Below are 22,533 nucleotides of genomic sequence, written 5' to 3' on the forward strand. Positions count from 1 at the left end.
AAGGTTTCTAGTCTTCTCACCAGTGTCCTTCTTTGAAGCCCCTAGTTTTCTTGTGCATTAAGTCTAATTGTACTTTTTTGTTCATTGTTAAGCCTTGTGCAAAGGACAGAGCAGCATGTGTGAATGTATGCACACACATGCACACACACATGTAGGCATACATTTTTTGCAGCCTATGGCAAAACCATTTAATAACCATTCAACCTCTCCTGCCCACCACACATCAGAGGTAGTGGAAGAGAAAAGTTATTAGGATATGGGGGAAGTGAACCTGTTTAGCAACAGATTTTGGGGGGCAAGCTCATGAGGTCAGCAGTTCAGTCTCATGGCAAACACCAAGTATGAATCAGTAGCTACAGTACACTCCTCTCAGCAGGCAAACATCACACACAAACCAGCAGTTATCGTTCAACCCTGAAGAAACCACAGGGCTCACCAACTGACCTGAGGCTGCAGAAGTGGCAGGAAGTCCCAGGAACCTCACGAACAGTTGTTTCACTCAATGGAGGCATTGCCATAAGAGCATCTCAGCAACGCTACATAAGGCGAATCAATACATGTGTTAGTGAAGAATAGCAAGGCAGAGCTAACTAAATCAATGTTCAGTTCTTCCACAGGGTAGGGTCATATTTATACTTCTTCATCACGGGTCCTTTCCTGTGTTTGCTATATCAAAACATCCTTTTACCTGTGTCTGCTTCAGGAAAGCATTCTTTCACGCATCTAATTTACCAAGACATCCTTTTACTTGTGTGCCTCAGAAAACCTCATTTGATATAATTGACTTTCCAAAGAAAATAGAAGTTTCTGCCTCTCTCTCCCCCCCTCTCACACACACACACACACACACACACACACACACACACACACACACACACACACGCACACACACTGTGGTTTGATAAGTCTTGCATACAATAGAGTAGAGTTGAAAAACGTGGTAGATAAAAACATATGCTTACAAGAAGGGTAAGAAGGGGAAGTTTGAAAAATGTCGGCTACCTTTATTTAAGATAATGAATGATTACCGTTTACACAAACATGTATTGATCTGTTTCTAACACAGCAGCTTGCTTGCCAAGGGAAAGGATGAGCATAAGATTCTAAGTCCTGCTTCATTAATGGTTTTTAGTGAGTAAATACAAAAGGAAGAAAAGAAATCTCTAAAAATTTCAAAGCCAGCTTTAGCATCTGTTCAAACACAACCAGACCCAGGTAGACCAATGTCTTCTCTCCTAATCCACTGACCTAGCATCTTCTGTCCCCTTTCACTGATTTAACATCTACTTTATATTATCTAAAAAGCACAGAAACAGAAGAGAGAAGATGAAACCCTGATCTTTTAGGATAGTGGGTGAAGTTAGACTGAGAGAACCACAGAACAGCGCTCCTAAAAGACACAAATTAGAAAGATACATAGTTTATGTAAGGCAGGATCTTGATTAAATTACGTACGATACAAAGTTTTATATGCTCCCCTTCCAGTTCGTATTTTACTAGCACATCATTGAAATTCACTGCAAACAATTTTAAGTGTTGCATAGCATTTCTTAACACGAATTCACCCCGATTTAATCATTTTCATACAGTGAAGCTTTCCCTAAATTTTTCATTACATAAACAAATCAGATGTGTAGCCAATTCTGATCTTAACTGGAAAGTCTTGTGCTGATAGCCTAATCATCAAGTCACCATGCTTCGAGGATAATGGAAACTGAAAAATTTCAACATAGCGACACAACTCAACTGTAATTCCGTCAAGACGCTATGCCGTCGTTATTGGTAGTCACGGAGTGGAAGATCGTGCTGTAAAGATGCAGACCCTTAATAGGAGAAGCTTGCCTAAAACCAAAGTTGGCCTCCTGTGTGGATTGTTCCTTGTTCTGACTTCTATTTTAAGGAATAGTGATACAAATTGGCATTCTGGGTGTATTCCATCAAGCAGACTTTAAGATTTAGTTAGCATGATTGGGTTCACCAGCACCAGCAGTGTGGATTAGTTATGTCCCTGTCACTATGCAAGCTAAGCCAGGTCAACCCATCCTCTACAGCTTCTCTCTCCTCTCTCTCTCTCTCTCTCTCTCTCTCTCTCTCTCTCTCTCTCTCTCTCTCTCTCTCCTTCCTTCTTTCCCGTGTGTGTGTGTGTGTGTGTGTGTGTGTGTGTGTGTGTGTGTACAGAGTCATCTGCAGGGCTTGGCAGGCCCTGTGGCAGGCACTTTCACATTCTACACCAACTTTCTAGCACCATCCTTTTCTTACAATTTGAAAGTTTTCCTTGCTGTTATCTGGCATCTTATTCTTGACAACTCTGACCTTCAGTGGGCACACATATATACATATACATAAAAATTACATACATACACATGTGCACATGTGAGCAACACAGTATGTGAAGACATTGGACCCTCTTTCAGCTGAAGTGCCAACAGTCTTGCAATAATAAACCAGAAGTGAATGTCATAATCTGTTATCCTTGTCACTGCTGCCGCCACAGGGTGTCACTGTTGAAGCATAGGCTGACCCATGCCTTGGGTTGAGCCAGGGTGTGGGCCTCTTGACCTCAACCCTTTGCCCTGTCCCCTCACTACACACACTGTTGGCCTGGAATCCTGATGACTGCTCTCTGGTTCAGCTCCCCCGCCAGACACCTCTATCTGTGTTAGAGTCTCCAGCCTTCTTTACCCACATGTGAAGGACACGCAGGTGCTCAAGCTACCTGTCTCCAATGGCCTCCTGGGGTTAACACCCTGCTGATCTGAGCTCCCCTCTGCTGCCAGTACAGCTTCTCAGGGTTTAGGTAAGGAGTGAGGGTGAAGTGCACTGCACTAAAGATAGCTTCATCTATTTTTAACTCTCTCAGCCATAAAGAATATTTTTCCCTTTGAGTATGCAAGAAAGTTGGTTTAGTAATTCAGAATGGATAGGGTGGAAATAACTCCTTTCTTCTACCCCCTACCCATTCTGGAAAAGGGCTAAAGCCTTTATATTTTGTTGTTGTTTGTTTTTAGAGCTGAATTTGTGTGTGTGTGTGTGTGTGTGTGTGTGTGTGTGTGTGTGTGTGTGTGTGTGTGTGTGTGTCTTAAAAAGCCCACAGTCTTCTCTTGGGAAAACATGAAAAAGGGGGCTGACATTTTAGGGGTCGAAAAGCAAAGCAACCAACCTTACAGATATTACCAAATGCCTAGGGAAAGGGGAGGGGAAGTGGGAAGGAGGATAAGATTTTTATAATTGAAGAAGAACTCGTTGGCTCTAGTGCAGCACTGTTGTGGCCCGGGAATTGCTGTTAAACAGTTGCAGTTGGTGAACCAGGCATAGGTGCTCTGCAGCTGAGAAGGTAGACAGACCAGTTTGCAAGGACAAGGTGGACCCACGTCTTCAGCTGGCAATGGGTATATTTTGTTAATATTGGAAGAGAAGGTTGAATAACAGAGTAGGAGGGAGCGATCATAGAGGCTGACACCTAAGGCTCCTCCTTTCTCGAGAGTGGACATTTGGAGAAAGACACAGTTGGGATATGGAAGATGCCCAGATTCTTCAAATATCCAAGGGAGTGTGGGAAACTCCCTAACTGATTAAAAGGCTTTGTCCAGACCCAAATAAATAAATATAATTTTTATTATCTGTGGTATATATGTATGTATTCATATGTATATATGCATACATACAAATGGAAGGAGGACTTTATGGAGGGAGAAAGGACCTAAAGAGAAAGACAACGTGGATTGAGGAAGCAAGAGAGGGTAAGGGAGGTGAAAATATGCAATATTTTCTATCATATGGATCTGCGCACCATCTGTTTATGTATTTATCTAATGTGTGTGTATGTATGTATGTATGTATGTATGTATGTATGTATGTATGTATGTATCTATCCTGAAAGCAGAGTAGGTGCTATTTGGGGAATAAAAGGAGACCAGCAGAGAGAGGAAGAGGAAGTAGAAAGGGTAATAGGGTGACTATGAGCAAATGAGTAAAGTACAATGATTATATGCTGTATATATATGTATATGTGTATATATGCATGTATAATGCCTTATTGAAACCCATTGTACATCAACTGTACATTAACTACAATAAATATTAAAAACAGAATGAGCTTTGTGCCCATCTGGCGTTTGGATGCCACGATCGATTACTCTTACTGTGGAGACTTTAAGCCATAGCACTGTTCCCAGGCACACATTCTCTATTCAGGGCTAGGTCCCCCATCATGACCATCAGTCTATAGGACCAGTCTCAAAGTTTCTATTTAGTATTTCTGACTTCTGAGGTCATATGGAGACTTGTCTCCTCTCAGGTAAACTCCACTTTTTCTCTTTACATCGACAGAAACAATATAAAAAGTTTATTTGGCTTACAGCAAGGTTGTAAGACACCATCACATGCATTTCAAATCAAGGTGGAGAACTGAAGCAGCTGGTTACAGCCACAGTCAAGAGCAGAGAGGAAAATGGATATATACTTCCTAGTACTCATTCCTTTCCTTATTCCTGTAGAGTCTAGGATGTTATAGTCAGGATAGATCATTCTATACCAGTTAACCTAATTAGTATAATATCTCAAAAACATGCCAAAGGTTTACCTGCTCAAGCTATCCCTTATTGGGAATTTCTTTCTCAAGTGAGTCTACATTGTGTTAAGTTGACGGTTAAAACTAATCATCACACTTGAACATCTTGAGAGTTTTTCTTTATTCCTTATGGTTCTTTTGTGCTCTCTTTGGTTTATGTTTTATATCTGGTTAGATTAATTCTCCTGGTTCTGGATATTAGAGAGTTGTTCAGTTTATATCCCTTGTGAATTCAACCCTGTCTCTCTTGGAGCTACAGCTTGGGTGAGGGATCTGTGTGGTTTTACTTGGAACTGGATCCCTTACTGTAGACTTTTTAGGGCAGTACCTCTCTTTACTGAATTTTATTTTGTCATGATTGTTTGGATTTTGAGTCTTTAATCAATTTCTTGGTGTTCTGTGGATGCTACTTTACTGGAGCAACTGTAACTAATAGCCTTACTACTTTGTAGTGAGGGTGGATATTTAACTTAGTCTTCGAGAAACGGAGCACGATATTTGAAGTGCGGTGATTTGCATACCCCACCCCCATTCACAGGAGGTTTTGATGCGTATCATCATCATCACAGCATGAACACTTTTTTAAAAATTTTTCATCTTTATTAACTTGGGTATTTCTTATTTACATTTCAATTGTTGTTCCCCTTCCCGGTTTCCGGGTCAATATCCCCCTAGCCCCTCCCCCTCCCCTTCTGTATGGGCTTCCCCTCCCCATCCTCCCCCCATTACCACCCTCCCCCAAGCATGAACACTTTTATTTTTTAAAAATAACTGTTTTAATTCTTTGAATGTTTCATACATTTATGTAATGTATATTGTTCATGTACATCTACTATCACCTCTCAACAATTTTCCTTAGTTCCCCATGTGATTTCTTTCCAAACTTTATATTAACTTTATTTATTAATATGTCTCTGAATCTAATTAGTGTTTCCAATATGCACATGGGACATGTGGCCATCCACTGTGACATGAACAACTCATCAGTGGTCATATTGCCAAAGGAAAATGACTCTCCGTCCCTCAGCAGCTATTAAATTAACTTTCCACAAGTCCTTCAATAGAGGTGGGGCCATGAGAGCCCCTCTCTCATCCATAGAGTGCAGACTTTTTTTTTTTAATTTTTTTTTATTAACTTGAGCATTTCTTATTTACATTTCGATTATTATTCCTTTCCTGTTCCGGGACAACATCCCAACCCCCCCTCCCCTTCTTTGTGTGTTCCCTCCCCATCCTCCCCCATTACCTTCCTCCCCCAACATTCCGTTCACTGGGGTTCAGTCTTAGGCAGGACCAAGGCTTCCCTTCCACTGGTGCTCTTACTAGGATATTCATTGCTACCTATGAGGTCAGAGTCCAGGGTCAGTCCATCATATAGTCTTTAGGTAGTGGCTTAGTCCTGGAAGCTCTGGTTGCTTGGCATTGTTGTTCATATGGGGTCTCAGGTCCCTTCAAGCTCTTCCAGTTCTTTCTCTGATTCCTTCAATGGGGGTCCCATTCTCAGTTCAGTGGTTTGCTGAGTGCAGACTTTTTGACTTGAACAGATGAGACTCTTAGCCTAGACCTGTATTTCTTTTCTTTTTTTTTTTTTTTTTTTTTTTTTTTTTTGAGCTGGGGACCGAACCCAGGGCCTTGCGCTTCCTAGGCAAGCGCTCTACCACTGAGCTAAATCCCCAACCCCTTTTTCTTTTTTTCTTAGATTTTTTTTTATTTATTTACATTTCAAATGTTATTCCCTCTCTCGGTTCCCCTTCCATAATCCCCATCCCATCACCTCTCCCACTTCTTATATGAGGGTGTTCCCCAACCCATCTACCCACCCCCACCCCCCCACCTTGACTTTCCCCTACACTGGGGCATTGAGCCTTGACAGGACCAAGGGTTTCTCCTCCCATTGGTGTCAAACAAGGCCATCCTTTGCAGCTGGAACCATGGGTTTATGTGTAGTCTTTGGTGGTGGTTTAGTCCCTGGGAGCTGTGTTTGGTTGGTATTGTTGTTCTTATGGGGTTGCAAACACCTTTAACTCCTTCAATCCTTTCTCTAACTCCTCCAATGGGACCCCGTTCTCAGTTCAATGGTTGGCTATGAGTATCCACCTCTGTATTTGTCTTGCTCTGATTGAACCTCTCAGGAGACAGCTATATCAGGCTCCTGTCAGCATGCACTTCTTGGCATCAACAATATTGTCTGGGTTTGGCGGCTGTCTGTATACGGACTGGATCCCCAGGTTGGGGCAGGCTCTGAATGGTCATTCCTTCAGTCTCTGCTCCAAGCTTTGTCTCCATACCTCATCCAATGATTATTTTTGTTCTCCCTTCTCAGAAGGACTGAAGCATCTGCACTTTGGTCGTAATTCTTTTTGAGCTTCATGTGGTCTGTGGATTGGCGGAGCTTTTGGGCTAATATCCACGTATCAGTGAGTACATACTCTGTGTGTGTGTGTGTGTGTGTGTGTGTGTGTGTGTGTGTGTGTATGATTGGGTTACCTCACTCAGGATGATATTTTCTAGTTCCATCCATTTGCTATGAATTTCATTAAGTCATTGTTTTTGATAGCTGAGTAGTATTCCATTGTGTAGATGTACCACATTTTCTGTATCCATTCCTTTGTTGAAGGGCATAAGGGTTCTTTCCAGCTTCTGGCTATTATAAATAAGACTGCTATGAACATAGTAGAGCATGTGTCTTTGTTATATGTTGGAGCATCATTTGGGTCTATATCCAGGAGTGGTATATCTGGGTCCTCAGGTACTGGAATGTCCAATTTTCTGAGGAACCTCCAGACTTATATCCAGAATGGTTGTACCAGTTTGCAATCCCACCAACAATGGAGGAGTGTTCCTCTTTCTCCATATCCTCGCCAGCATCTGTTGTCACCTGAGTTTTTTATCTTAGCCATTCTGACTGGTGTGAGGTGGAATCTTAGGGTTGTTTTGTTGGTATTTCTCTGATGACTAAAGATGTTGAACACTTCTTTAGGTGCTTCTCAGTCATTCAATACTCTTCAGCTGAGAATTCTTTGTTTAGCTCTGTACCCCATTTTTAATAGGGTTATTTGATTATCTGGAGTCTACCTTCTTGAGTTCTTTATATATATTAGATATTAGCCCTATATTGAATGTAGGATTGGTAAAGACCTTTTTTTTTTTCAATCTGTTGGTTGATGTTTTGTCCTAATGACAGTGTGCTTTGCAATTGTATGAGGTCTGATTTATTGATTCTTGATCTTAGAGCATAAGCCATTGGTGTTCTGTTCAGGAAATTTTCTCCAGTGCCCATGTGTTTGAGGCTTTTCCCCACTTTGTCTTCTATTAGTTTGAGTGTGTCTGGTTTGATGTGGAGGTCCTTGATGCACTTGAAGCTAAGCTTTAGTAAGAATGGATCAATTTGCATTCTTCTACATGCTGACCTCCAGTTGAACCAGCACCATTTGTTGAAAATGCTATCTTTTTTCCACTGGATGGTTTTAGCTCCTTTGTCAAATATCAAGTGACCATAAGTGTGTGGGTTCATTTCTGGGTCTTCAGTTCTATTCCACTGGTCTACCTGCCTGTCTCTGTACCAATACCATGCAGTTTCTTTTCTCAGTATTGCTCTGTAATACTTCTTGAGTTCAGGGATAGTGATTCCCCCTGAAGTTCTTTTATTGTTGAGGATAGTTTTCACTATCCTGTTTTTTTTATTCCAAATGAATTTGCAAATTGCTATTTCTAACTCTATGAAGAATTGAGTTGGAATTTTGATGAGGATTGCATTGAATCTGTAGATTGCTTTTGGCAAGATGGCCATTTTTACTATATTAATCCTGCCAATACATGACCATGGGAGATCTTTCCATCTTCTGAGATCTTCAGTTTCTTTCTTCAGAGACTTGAAGTTCTTGTCATACACATTTTTCACTTGCTTGATTAGAGTCACGCCAAGCTATTTTATATTGTTTGTGACTACTGTGAAGAGTAGCATTTCCCTTATTTCTTTTTCAGCCTGTTTATCCTTTAGGTAGAGGAAGGATGCTGATTTGTTTGAGTTAATCTTACATCCAGCCACTTTGCTGAAGTTGTTTATCAGGCTTAGTAGTTCTCTAGTGGAGTTTTTTGGGGTCACTTAAGTATAATATCATATCATCTGCAAATAGTGATATTTTGACCTCTTTCTTTCCCCTTTGTATCCTTTTGACCTTCTTTTGTTGTCTGATTGCTCTAGGTAAGGTTTCAAGTACTATACTGAATACGTAGGGAGAGAGTGGGCAGCCTTGTCTAGTCCCTGATTTTAGTGGGATTGCTTCAAATTTCTCTCCATTTAGTTTGATTTTGTCTACTGGTTTACTGTATATTGCCTTTATTATGTTTAGGCATGGGTCTGATCTTTCCAAAACTTTATCATGAAGGGGTGTTGAATTTTGTCAAATGCTTTCTCAGCATCTAATGAAATGATCATGTGGTTTTTTTCTTTGACTTTGTTTATGTAGTGGATTACGTTGATGGATTTCTGTATATTGAACCATCCCTGCATACCTGGAATGAAGCCTACTTGATCATGATGGATGATCCTTTTGATGTGTTCTTGGATTCAGTTTGCAAGAATTTTATTGAGTATTTTTGCATCGATATTCATAAGGGAAATTAGTCTGAAGTTCTCTTTTTTTTGTTGGGTCTTTGTGTGGTTTAGGTATAAGCATAATTGTGGTTTCATAGAAGGAATTCGGTAGCGCTCTGTTTCTATTTTGAGTAGTTTGGATAATATTGGTATGAGGTCTTCTATGAAGGTCTGATAGAATTCTGCACTAAACCCATCTGGTCCTGGGTTCTTTTTGGTTGGCAGACTTTATAACTGCTTTTATTTCTTTAGGAGTTATGGGGTTGTTTAGATGGTTTATCTGTTCCTGATTTAACTTTGGTACCTGGTATTTGTCTAGAAAACTGTCCATTTAGTCCAGATTTTTCAGTTTTGTTGAATATAGGCTTTTATAGTAGGATCTCATGATTTTTTGGATTTCCTCGGATTCTGTTGTTATGCCTCCCTTTCATTTCTGATTTTGTTAATTTGGATATACTTTTGTGTGCCCTCTGGTTAGTCTGGCTAAGGGTTTATCTGTCTTGTTGATTTTCTCAAAACACGAGCTCCTGGTTTTGTTGATTCTTTGTATAGTTCTTTGTGTTTCTACTTGGTTGATTTCAGCCCTGAGTTTGATTATTTCCTGCTGTCTACTCTGCTTGGGTGAATTTGCTTGGTTTTATTGTAGAGCTCTCAGATGTTCTGTCAAACTACTAGTGTATGCTCTCTCCCGTTTCTTTTTTGGAGGCACTCAAGGCTCTATAAGTTTTCTTCTTAGCACTGCTTTCATTGTGTTCTATAATTTAGAATATGTTGTACCTTCATTTTCATTTAATTCTAAAAAGTCTTTAATTTCTTTCTTTATTTCTTCCTTGACCAAATTGTCATTGAGTAGAGCACTGTTCCACTTCCATGTGTACGTGGGCTTTCTATTATTTTTGTTTTTATTGAAGACCAGTCTTATTCTGTGGTAATCTGATAGGACGCATGGAATTATTTGATATTCTTCTATCTGTTGAGGCCTGTTTTGTGACCCATCATATGGTCAGTTTTGGAGAAGGTACCATGAGGTGTGGAGAAGAAGGTATCTTCTTTTCTTTTAGGATGAAATGTCCTATAGATATCTGTTAAATCAATTTGGTTCATAACTTTTGTTAGTTTCACTGTATCTTTGTTTAGTTTCTGTTTCCATGATCTGTCTTTTGGTGAGAGTGGGGTGTTGAACTCTCCCACTATTATTGTTTGAGTTGCAATGTGTGCTTTGTGCTTTAGTAAGGTTTCTTTTATGAATGTGGTTGCCCTTGCATTTGGAGCATAGATGTTCAGAATTGAGAGTTCATCTTTGCCCCCACACAGCAGCAAGGAGTCCTGACTCAACAAATGTCCTCTTTAGTTATCGCAACAGGATCCGAAGTATGCCTGAGGACCTCAGGAACTATGCTGAAGCCACGCAGCAAAGCAGGAACTGCCTTCATTCAGACACAGCAGCTTCATGCATCCATGGCTGACACCTTCCTGGTACACATGTGCCGCCTGGACAGTGACTCCGTGCCCATCACAGCCCGCAACCCTGGCATCATTTGTACCATTGGCCCTGCTTCTGATCTGTAGAGATGCTGAAGATGATTAAGTCTGAGATGAATGTGGCTCAGCTGAATTTCTCTCATGGAACCCATGAGTACCATGCAGAGACCATCAAGAATGTCCACGCAGCCACAGAAATCTTTGGCTCTGATCCCATTCTCTACCCTCCCGTTGTGGTGGCTCTGGACACAAAGGGACCCAAGATCTGAATTGGTCTCATCAAGGGCAGCGGCCCTGCAGAAATGGAGCTGAAGAAGGAAGCCACTCTGAAGATCACCCTGGACAACATGGAGAAGTCCATCCTGTGGCTGGACTATAAGAACATCTGCAAGGTGGTGTAGGTGGTTGCAAGATCTCGTGGACGATGGGCTCATCTCACTGCAGGAGGAAGGAGAAAGGTGCTGACTACCTGGTGTCGGAGGTGGAGAACAGTGGCTCCTTGGGCAGCAAGAAGGGCGTGAACCTGCCCTGTGCTGCTCTGGACTTCCCCGCAGTGTCAGAAAAAGGACATCCAGGGTCTGAAGTTTGGGGTGGAGCAGGATGTGGACATGGTGTTTATGTCTTCCATCCGCAAGGGCAGCGATGTGCATGAGGTGAGGAAGGTCCTGGGAGAGAGAAGGCAAGAACATCAAGATCATCAGCAAAATCGAGAACCATGAAGGTGTGCTTGGGTTTGATGAGATTTTGGAGGCCAGTGATGGGATCATGGTGGCTCGTGGTGACCTGAGCATTGAGATTCCTGAGAAAAGTCTTCCTGGCTCAGAAGGTGATGATTGGACGTTGCAACCGAGTTGGGAAGCCTGTCATCTAAACCACACAGATTGCTGGGCGTGATCAGAAACCACGCCCCACTCGTGCTGAAGACGTGATGTGGCCAATGTAGTCCCTACGTGGAGCAGACTGCATCATGCTATCCGGAGAAACAGCCAAGGGGACTACCTTCTGGAGGCTGTTCCCCATGCCCCAGGAGAGGTAGAGCTGCCATCTACCACTTGCAGTTATTAGGGAACTCCGCTGCTTGGGCGCGTTACCAGAGACCCCAGGGAAGCTGCACGCTGTGGGTGCTGTGGAGCCTCCTTCAAGTGCTGCAGTGGGACTATTATCATTAACTCACAGTCTGGTAGGAGAGCTCACCAAGTGGCCCCACGGTACCGTCCAGGGCTCCCTATCATTACAATCCTCAGGCGCTTTACCAGGCCCATCTGTACTGTGGCATCTTCCTGTGCTGTGTAAGGATGCACGTACAGGATGCCTGGGCTGAGGATATTGACCTTCGATGTAAGCTTGGCCATGAATGTTGGCAGGCCGAGGCTTCTTCAAGAAGTGAGATGTGGTCATTGTGCTGAGCCGGATGGCGTCCTGGCTCTGGCTTCACCAGCACTATACATGTAGTGCCTGCACCTTGATGGGCCTCTGAACTTCTTTTCCTTCTCCTCTCCTCTCTTATCCATTAGGCCAGGCAGCTTATAGTGCTCACTCTGGGGCAGGTGTGGGCGCTGGGCTGGGACACCAGGAAAATTAATGCCTCCTGAAACATGCAATAGAGCCCAGTTATTTTTCATGGCCCTACTTGAGCCAGGGGTGAAGGAGGAATGCAGGATTGGAAACCCTCTGACTTTATCACAGAAGGGCAGCATTATCTCTGTGTTCTTTGCTCCTGTAGAAAGTTGACCAGAGAATTCCCAGCCCTAGCCTGAAATTAGGAGACAGCAAGGGCAGGAGCTGGGGACGTGGGGACCCAGGGTTCCAGTGTAGATGACTTTTGGCCTTGGCCCTGACTTGCTTTCCCAACAGCTTTGGCCTCCCCCCTCCTCCTTGTGCACTCCACTGCTGTCACCACAGACGCTCCACTCTCCACCTTGTATTCTTCGGGGTCTCTAGGCCCAGTGCCCACCTGAATGTCAATACACAGCAGCTGAAGAAAAAAATTCATCTTGGTAGAATTTTTTCCTTTGTGAGTATGTAGTGCCCTTACTTATCTTTTTTTTTTTTGATAATTTTTGTTGAAAATATATTTTATTCAATATTAGAATGGCTACTCAAGCCTATTGCTTGGAACCATTTGCTCTGAGGTAATTTCTGTCTTTGTCACTGAGGTTTGTTTCCTGTGTGCAGCAAAATGCTGGGTGCTGTGTATGTATCCAGTCTGTTTGTTTATGTCTTTTTTGGGGAATTGAGTCCATTAATGTTGAGAGATATTAAAGAAAAGTGATTGTTGCTGCCTGTCATTTTAGTTGTTAGAGGTGAAATTATATTTGTGTGGGCATCTTCTTCTGGGTTTGTTGAAAGATTGCTTTATTGTTTTTTCTCCTTGTGTTGTAGTTTTCCATTTATTAACACTTGTGTGAAGATATTGTGTCAATTTCTGTTTGTCATGGAATATCCTGGTTTCTCCATCTATGCTAAATGAATTTTGCTGGATATAGTAGCCTGGGCTGGCATTTGTGTTCTCTTAGGGTCTGTATGACATCTGCTGAGGATCTTCTGGTGAGAAGTGTGGTGCATTTCTGATGGGTCTGCCTTCATATGTTACTTGACCTTTTTTTCCTACTGCTTTTAATATTCTTTGTTTTATGAATTTGGTGTTTTGATTATTATGTAATGGGAGGAATTTCTTTTCTGGTTCAGTCTATTTGGATGTATGTTCATGGTCATTTTTTTCTTTAGGTTAGGGAAGTTTTCTTCTATAATTTTGTTAAAGATATTTACTGGCCCTTTAAGTTGGGAAGCTTTGTTCTCTTTTCTACCTATTATTGTTAGGTTTGATCTTTTCATTGTGTCCTGGATTTCTGAGATATTTTGGGTTAGGAGTTTTTGCATTTCGCATTTTTTTTGACTGCATTTTTTTATGGTATCTTCTGTATCTGAGATTCTCTCTTCTAGCTCTTGTGTTCTGTTGGTGATGCTTGCTTCTATGACTCTTGATCTCTCTTTCCTAGGTTTCTATCTCAGGGTTGTCTCCTTTGTGATTTCTTTTTGCTTCTTTTTCCACTTTTAGATCCTGGATGGTTTTGTTCAATTCCTTCACCTGTTTGGTTGTGTTTTCTATAATTCTTAAGGGTTTTTGTGTTTCCTCTTTAAGGGCTTCTACCTGTTTTACTTGAGCTCTCTGTATTTTTTTAAAGGAAGTTATTTATGTCCTTGTCAAAGTCCTCTATCATCATCATGAGGTGTGGTTTAAATTCAAATCTTGCTGTTCTGGTGTGTTGGGGTATCCAGGTCTTGCCCAGTGGGAGAACTCAGTTCTGATGATACCAAATAGCCTTGGTTTCTGCTGCTTAGGTTCTTGTGTTTGCCTCTCTCGACATCTGGTTATTTCTGGTGTTGGTTGGTCTTTGTGTCTCTGACTGGAGCCTATCCTTCTTGTGAGCCTGTGATTTCCAGCATTCCTGGGAGAACAGCTCTCAGGAAATAAGTTTTGGGTCAGAGAGCTGTGCCACAGGGTAAACTCTGGGGTCCAGATGGAGACGAAAAAGCCAGCCAGTATTTACTGGGGAATTGGTTCATTGATGTTGAGATATTCTTGACCAATTATTGTTAGTTCCCTTTATTTTAGTGTGTGTGTGTGTGTGTGTGTGTGTGTGTGTGTGTGTGTGTGTGTGTGTGTGTGTCTCTTTTTTTGGTTTTGTTGTGGGATGATTAATTTCTTGTGTTTTCTTGATTGTAGTTACTCTGCTTCTGTTGGAATATTCTTTCTAATATCCTCTGTAGGGCTGGATTAGTAAAAAGATATTGTTTAAATTTGGTTTTGTCATGGACTACCTTGGTTTCTTCATCTGTGGTAATTGAAAGTTTTGCTGCATATAGTTGTCTAGGCTGACATCTGTGGTTTCTTAGGGTCTGCAAGACATCTGTCTAGGACCTTCTGGCTTTTAGAGTTTCTATTGAGAAAACAGGTGTAATTCTGATAGGTCTGCCTTTATATGTTACTTTTCCCTGGCAGCTTTTAATATTCTTGTTGTTGTTGTTGTTGTTGTTGTTGTTGTTGTTGTTGTTCTGTATATTTAGTATTTTGATTACTATGTGGTGGGAAGATTTTCTTTTCTGGTCCAATTTATTTGGTGTTCTGTAAGCTTCTTGTACATTTATAGCCATCTCTTTCTTTAGGTTAGGGTAATTTTCATATATGATTTTGTCGAAGATATTTTTTGGGTCTTTGAACTAGAAACTTTCCCTCTTCTATTCCTATTATTCTTAGGTTTGCTCTTTTCATAGTGTCCTGAATTTCCTGGACATTTTGTATAGAATCTTTTCAGATATGCCATTCTCTTTGACTGATGTATCATTTTTTTATTATATCTTCTAAGCCTGAGACTCTCTCTTTCATCTCTTGTATTCTGTTGGTTATGTTTGCATCTGTAGTCCCTGTTTTATCCCTAGGTTTTTCATCTCCAGGGTTGCCTCTGTTTGTGTTTTCTTTATTGCTTCTCTTTCTTTCTCTTTTTTAAGGTCTTGAACAGTTTTGTTCATTTCTTTCCCTTGTTTAATTATATTTTCCGTATTTCTATGAGGAATTTATTTGTTTCCTCTTTAAAAGCTTCTACCTATTTTCTTGTACCTTCCTGTATTGTCTTTTTAAAGGGACTTATTTATTTCCTCTTTAAAGGCCTCTATCATCTTCATAAGATGAGATTTAAAGTCATAATCTTACTCTTCAGGTGTGTTAAGATATCTAGGGTTTGATGTAGGGGAGCTGAGTTATGATGGTGCCATACTGTACTAGGCTTTGTTGATTGTGTTATTGTGATTACCCTTAGCCATCTGGCTGTCGCTGGTATTTGTTGGCCTGCTAGTCCCAGGGAGTAGCAGGCCATAGGACTGGTAGTCTGAGGTGGAAGAAAGTTTCCTGGGAGGCAGAGCTGTGGTCAGAAGGGTGGGTGCAGATCCTCAACTGTGTGTGGACCAGAGATGGAGCACAGAAAGCATGGGGCAGACCTCTCAGCTGCTGGGCTTTCCAGGAGGCCAAGCAGGCAGGGGATTTGGGGCATGGGTGTCTCACTTGGTTGTCCCAGGTAGGGGCAGGCCTTCTGGAAGGCACCCAGAGCTGTGGGCTGTGGAGTGGGGTGCAGATACTTGATTGCAGGTAGAGACTGGCAGGACTGGAAGATGGAGCTCAGAAATGATGGGGCAGACTTTATCACTGCTGGGCTTGTTAGGGGCTAAGCTGTCAGGGGATTTGCCTCTGAAGTTTTAACTTGCTACATTTACTGTTACATTTCCAACCCCAAATCACAAGCCCATCATCTCATCTAAGTATTAAAACCAGACATAAGAAACCCTTGGGGTAAAATTCATCTTGAAGCAAAATCCATCTTTCCAGATTTAAAGCTATTTTAAACTAGGTAACTCATAAGCAATGAAGTCGTGGTGATTAGTGCTCCACAAGTCCTAATCCCAGTAAGTTGGCATATTTGCACATCAAAACTAGAGGACAATTCTCTTCCTCTTGAAGCTCTGGTTTCTGAGCTGGGTTCCTGCCTCAGAACCCACTGGAGCTGCTACTGCCTCCCAGCTCTGAAGTTCCTCCAAGACTTCTAATGGCCACAGTCTGGTTTGCTAGGTTTGAAACTGAGATGATTCTTTGGAGCCGGTGTCCTCTGACATTGAGGAATAAGATTCTGCTTTCCTTAGAATATGCTTCTTGGTAGTTCTTTTCATGTATTGAAGAATAGTATATGAGCAGCCACTAACTCTGTGTTCTAGTTCTGCATGATTTATGAATTGGACCGTCTTTATTTTTTCCTATCTTCCTTTCATTCTTAATCTTCTTTTTTTTCTTTATTCATTTATTATATATAAGTACACCGTAGCTGTCTTCAGATACACCAGAAGGGGGCATCGGATCTCTTTACAGATGGTTGTGAGCCACCATGTGGTTGCTGGGAATTGAACTCAGGACCTCTGGAAGAGCAGTCCGGTGCTCTTAACCGCTGAGCCATCTCTCCAGCCCCATTCTTTTTTTTTTTTTTAAAGACTATTTTTTTTATTAACTTGAGTATTTCTTATTTACATTTCGAGTGTTATTCCCATTCCCGGTTTACGGGACAACATTCCCCTAACCCCTCCCCCTTCCCTTCTTTATGGGTGTTCCACTCCCCATCCTCCCCCCATTGCTGCCCTCCCCCCAACAATCACATTCACTGGGGGTTCAGTCTTAGCAGGACCCAGGGCTTCCCCTTCCACTGGTGCTCTTACTAGGATATTCAATGCTACCTATGAGGTCAGAGCCCAGGGTCAGTCCATGTATAGTCTTTGGGTAGTGGCTTAGTCCCTGGAAGCTCTGGTTGCTTTCCAGCCCCATTCTTAATCCTCTTTGGCCAGTCTATTTATGGCTTTTAACTGAAGCCCCATCCTTTAATTGAAGGCATTGTTTTCATACTGTGCACTGCAGGCTTCAGAGCCAGGTGTTAGAGTAAATTCTTGTCTCTTATCACTACTTTTGAATCATTAAGCTTCTGAGAATTTTCACAGAATCTGATTTTCATCAGATTATCAGTCAGTCCCAGCAGCAAAGCCATGGCATACTCAAAGTAAGAAAAATTGAAGTTGTGTTTTAAAACCGTCATTTGCAAAGACATAAGTAGACCTTAAGAAGTGGAGGAGTGTGATTCTTCCCCTCAGGGGAAAGACCAGAGAGTTACTAGGGAATTCCATAACAAGAGCCTACTAATGGGGTAGGCTCCATCCAGCAGTGTCTTCATCCAAGGGAAGCAACTTGAAGCGGTTTGGGGAATAAACATGAAGAAACTTGTCCTTTCAGTCTACTCAGAAGGACCACTCTGAATGAACCCTCGAAACCTTTCATTTGAAAGACTGGGGGGCATAGACAGGGAGCAGAATTAATTGATAGACAACGTGGACACAGTCAAGGACAGTCATATCCTCCTTTTACTGCTGTAATCGACTGGACTCCTGCCTTCTTTCCGCCATTCAGTGGTGTCTTTTGCATAACTTTTGCCCTTTTTAAAACTCAAACCTTCTTTTTCAGTGACATCAATATCCCAGTGCCCGTCCCACCAAATAAACGGAAATCTTGGTTTTCTGGTGTGTTTGTTTGTTTGTTTGTTTAGCAATCATTTCCCCTGTGTATATCCTCCCTGCAACTTGACCAAGGCAGAAATTGCATTGGCTTTAAAGTTTTCCATTTATCTAAACTAGGTGACCACTTCCATTCCAAACAGGCTACAGACTCTAATTATCTGTAAAACTATAACTATAACCACTTAAACTTTTTACATATTCTATCTCAGCACATCCTTCTTGCCTAGCAGACTGCCTTACTGGAATCTTCTTCCCTGTCTAATTCAGAAAACCACATTTTTATTTTTTATTTTATTTTTTTTACTATTACTCTCTTAAGTATTTATTTATTTATTTATTTATTTATTTATTTATTTATTTATTTATTTATTTTTTGCTTTTCTGCCCCTTGTAAAGCTGTAATGACTCAACCGTCTTACTGTATGCCCACTGCTTAAATGTAGACAGCTGGATGTGACAGCAAGAAAGAAACATGGCCAGTCAGGTTGGCTTTCTGTTAAATAAACTGTGGAGAACTCTGTGGATCCATTCATCTCTGATTAACACCTCAATGGACGTTGTCTTGGTAGCTGCTTTTCTCAGTGCTTTATGTTCTCTTTCTTCATTTACATTTCATTCTCCTTCCTGAATGTTCATATCTTAACATTGCTTATTCAGTTGAACATTATAATGACAAATGTGGAATTTCTTCACTGTTTCATGCCAAGTCCAGAAATCTACCTGCACCTAAGCTGATGTCTTCTGTCTTTATAGAGGGAGAAACGTAATTTTTCTAAGAGTTCAGTGCCTTCACTGTTCTCTATCTGAAGAGGACACAGGATTGTAAAAAGCTTTTTTTAAAGGCTTCCTAGTCATCAATTCCCCACTAAATTTGATTTGGCACAAATGATAAGCATAATTTCATATCTTCAATATAGACAATTTCCAAAAATTGATGACATTTTATAAATAATCTTCCTGTTTCTCTAATTCGTAGTGTTTATTGAGATGATAAAATTTTGTTAAATTTTAATGTCTCTTATATTTATGTCAGTATCTACTCTTCTTATTTAGGCTTATGTGATATTTCTCTAGCTACTTTAATTTTTCAGGTTAAATTAGCAATTTATGAAAAACGGTAGCCCCCTCCATAACAAACATGGTCACCACAACGTCTTAGTTGAGGTATATGAACTATGCTCCTTATTGCTATTCCCAGTGCTAAAAGCAGTGTGGATTCATAGAATCTCTAATATACAAAGGTGGGGAAACGTGTCCTTGTTTCTGTAGAGAGCTAGAACTTGACTCCACTTTGTTACTCAATATCCTTTTCTCTTACCCCATACTTGTCTAATATCTATATGTCTAATGCCATTTTAGTCTCTTGCTTGGGATGAACATTTTAAAGCTTCCACATGTAAGTAAGAAGACACCATATTTATCTTTCTGTGCCTGATTATTTCACCTAACATACTGCCTTCTACTTTTGCCCATTATAATAGAATTGTCTCTTTTGTGATTGAGCAGTACTCCGTTGTATTTTAGTAACTCATTATATCCATTCATTTTCTAATGGACACCTTGGACATTGTGAACAGTGTTGCAATGAAATATGGCTTCTTCTTTGGTATGCTTAATTTATTTTCTTTAAAAAATATATATATATATATATTTGACCATGTTATTGTCTGCAGTAGTGATACTAGTTTATATTCCAACCAACAGTATATACATTTTCCTTTAAAATTGCAACAGCATGTTTATTGATAATATCTATTAGCATTTGTGGATAATATCTATTATGAGAGGAGTGAGATGATAACTTATTGTGGTCTAAATAAGCATTTTCTTGATTTTGGTGACACTAGACATTTTGTCATATGTTTATTGATAATCTGTACCTGTTTCTTCACTCTGTTGATTATTTCCTTTGCAGAGTATGTCTATGCTCATGTCTTTAAGTATTTTTCTCCATATTTTATTTTAGTATTTTCATGTCTTTCATTTAGTTTAGGTGTTTTGAGTACTTATCCTGATATATGGTGAAGGGATGGATTCTAGATTTATTTTAATGCATAAGTATATTCTATTTCCCTTGAACTACTTATTGAAGAAGACGTTCCTTATCTAATGTGTAGTCTTGGAGTAGTCATTGAAAATCACTTTTCTGTAGATGCATGGATTTGTTTCTGGGTTCTTTAATCTGTTTAAAGTCTTTATGTTGGGTTTTAAGCCAAAACCATGCTGTATTGATTAGGAAAGCCCTATAGTATGAGTTGTAATCAGATATTCTTCTGTGTACAGCTTTGTTCCTTATGATCACCATTGCTTTAGTTTCTGGAGGCCTTTTGTGATTCTGAGTTTTAAGATTCTTTGCTTCTCTATTCCAGGGAGAAAAGCAATATGTTTTGATGAGTACTTAACTCATTTCTAATAATTTCTCTTTCTGTTCAAATGCTAATGTTTTCTGTGTAATATGCTCATGTTTATTTCAGAGCCATGACAGAAATCAATTTTTTTATCTGTCCAAGATAGCATTTTCTTTCCCAGAATCTATCTCCATATTTATTTGGGAGAATATTGTTATATTATTTCACACATAAGCACTTTTAATCAGCCCAGGATAGCCAATTGACAAGTTGAATCAATTAAGGTGTTTCCCTGGAATTTTTAATGTGAGTCTGGAATATATACCTCAACCTTTCTCTGCATGTAAATATGTGAGTTACAGAGCTTAAAAACTCCCAGCAGATGTTTCCCTGTCCTGGCATCTGTTGCTCTGATATTGTAATGCTGATACACTGAGAGCAGAATAAGCAGCTGGAGCTTCTTTTCTGTTAGTCCTGGGAATGACTGAAATGTTTACTTTTCTCATACTTATGATGTTCTCTCTCAAGCTAGTCTGCAATTGGTAAATACTTGAATGCCAGTACTTTGCAGGAAAATGAGTTCATAGTCACAGAGGTGACTAAAATGTACAAGAGAAAGATGATATTTCCCATAGCAAGAGGAAAAGGTACACATTCGTCCTTAGGTCTCTGGCTTCCATGTGTGCAGTGTCAGTGAAGCTCTTCTCAGAAAATCAGAGAGAAGAGTGAGGTCAGGGATCACAGCTTCTGACTCTGATGTTAACTCAGTTCTGATGTCTTTTCCCTCTGACTCCAGGCCTAGAGATTGGGCATGGCTCTGATGTTACTTCGACTGCATTTTGTTGTTTATCTATACCATTGTTCACATGTTAGTTTTTTAAAAACTAAAACTTATTCAAACTTATATAGTTAAATTTAGCAATACATCCAAGACCATGACTCACTTAAGCATGTGTGTGTATGCATACACACACACTTTTATTAAAATAGATATTTAATAAACTATACTCTGATCATCTTTTCCTCTCCCCCAACTCCTCTGAGATTCCCCACACCTTTCCTTCCATCAGAATCTACACCCTTACTCTTTTTCAATAGAAAAGAAAGAGATATCTAAAGAATGATAATAAAAGACAAAACAGACAAACCGAAGAAGACAAAACAAGCAGAAGAAGAGAGCCAAAGAAAAACCATGAGATATCCATGCAGATGCAGAAATTTTCATGTTCGTATACACAGGAGTCCTTTAAAACACAAAAGTAGAAACCTAAATACGTAGACTGCAGAACTATTAAAAGTAAGAAAAATATACCCTGTCAAAACCTTATGAGACAAAGAACCTCCAAACAGGCCATCTACCACTGGGCATGGGACCTGACCTTAAGAGTGGTTTGTTTTCCCAATGAGACTCTGTTGGAGAGAAATGATTTTTTTATTTGTAATGGTTATCAACCAGGCATATTTCAGGTTTAAGGATTGGGGCTTTTGTTCATAACTCTGGACTCTGTATGGCAGAATCATACAGGCCTGACATCTAGTAGTGTTCCATCTAATAGGTTATATCTAATAGAGTGGGCCATAAATCCAGTTAGAAATTGGTTAGTTACTCCCACAAACTTTGTGCCACGATTTCAGCAAGTGCATATTGCAGGTAGGTCATCATTGTAGATTAAAGACATTGGTGCTGGGTTTACCTTTCTTCTTTGGTAGCTCACCGAGTACCTTCAAGAACCATGAAGTTCCTAGGGTTGAAGACTCAATGTAGGCACCAGCTCAACTTCTCTGTTCAATGGGTTGTCTAGGTGTTGTGTTCAGCAATTGGGCATTACCATTAGTTTGTGAAGAGTGACTTAGCATTAACCCAGGTTGTTTTAGGGTTCCAAGGGGGACACTTTGGTCAACAACTCAATCAGATGCAATCCATTTCCAGCACCGAAGCTTTGTTTGGTAGAAGAGACATCCACTTGGGTCTCCATCTCCCTGATATTTGAGAATTTCATTTAGATTGCCTTCATATGTGTATATATTTTAGGAAACTTCTACTATATTAGCTTTCCAATCAAACCCTCAAGTAGCTTTTAATTTTAGATGTCCCTCCCTGTATCCTTTCCCTGGCTCCCTATTTTTTTTTTTACCTTTTCTTTCTCTTTGTTTGATCCTCCTTTTCCAATTCCCTGTCCCATCCATCCATAACTATCTATTCCATTTCCCCCTCAGAAGAGCCATCCCTTCCCCTATTCCCTTACACTATACATAACCTCTGTGGTTATATGGACTGTAGCTTGCTTATTGAAGGCTTAAAAGCTAACATCTTCCAGGTGCCAGTCCTGGCAATGAGCAGGTTTCGCAGAGGAGATACGGAGTCAGTAAAGGAGGAGTGAGTCAGGCATGGGTGTTTAGAGGAACACATTAGCCTGAATAACTGGCAATCAGGT

At 40.5% G+C, this 22,533-nt stretch overlaps 1 pseudogene; it reads left to right on the forward strand.

Moving 5' to 3' along the window:
• Positions 1 to 10,562: 10,562 nt before the first annotated feature.
• Positions 10,563 to 12,115, forward strand: LOC116913611 (annotated as a pseudogene).
• Positions 12,116 to 22,533: the final 10,418 nt, after the last annotated feature.

The sequence above is a fragment of the Rattus rattus genome, chromosome 12, assembly GCF_011064425.1.
Source record: "Rattus rattus isolate New Zealand chromosome 12, Rrattus_CSIRO_v1, whole genome shotgun sequence".
NCBI lineage: Eukaryota > Metazoa > Chordata > Mammalia > Rodentia > Muridae > Rattus > Rattus rattus.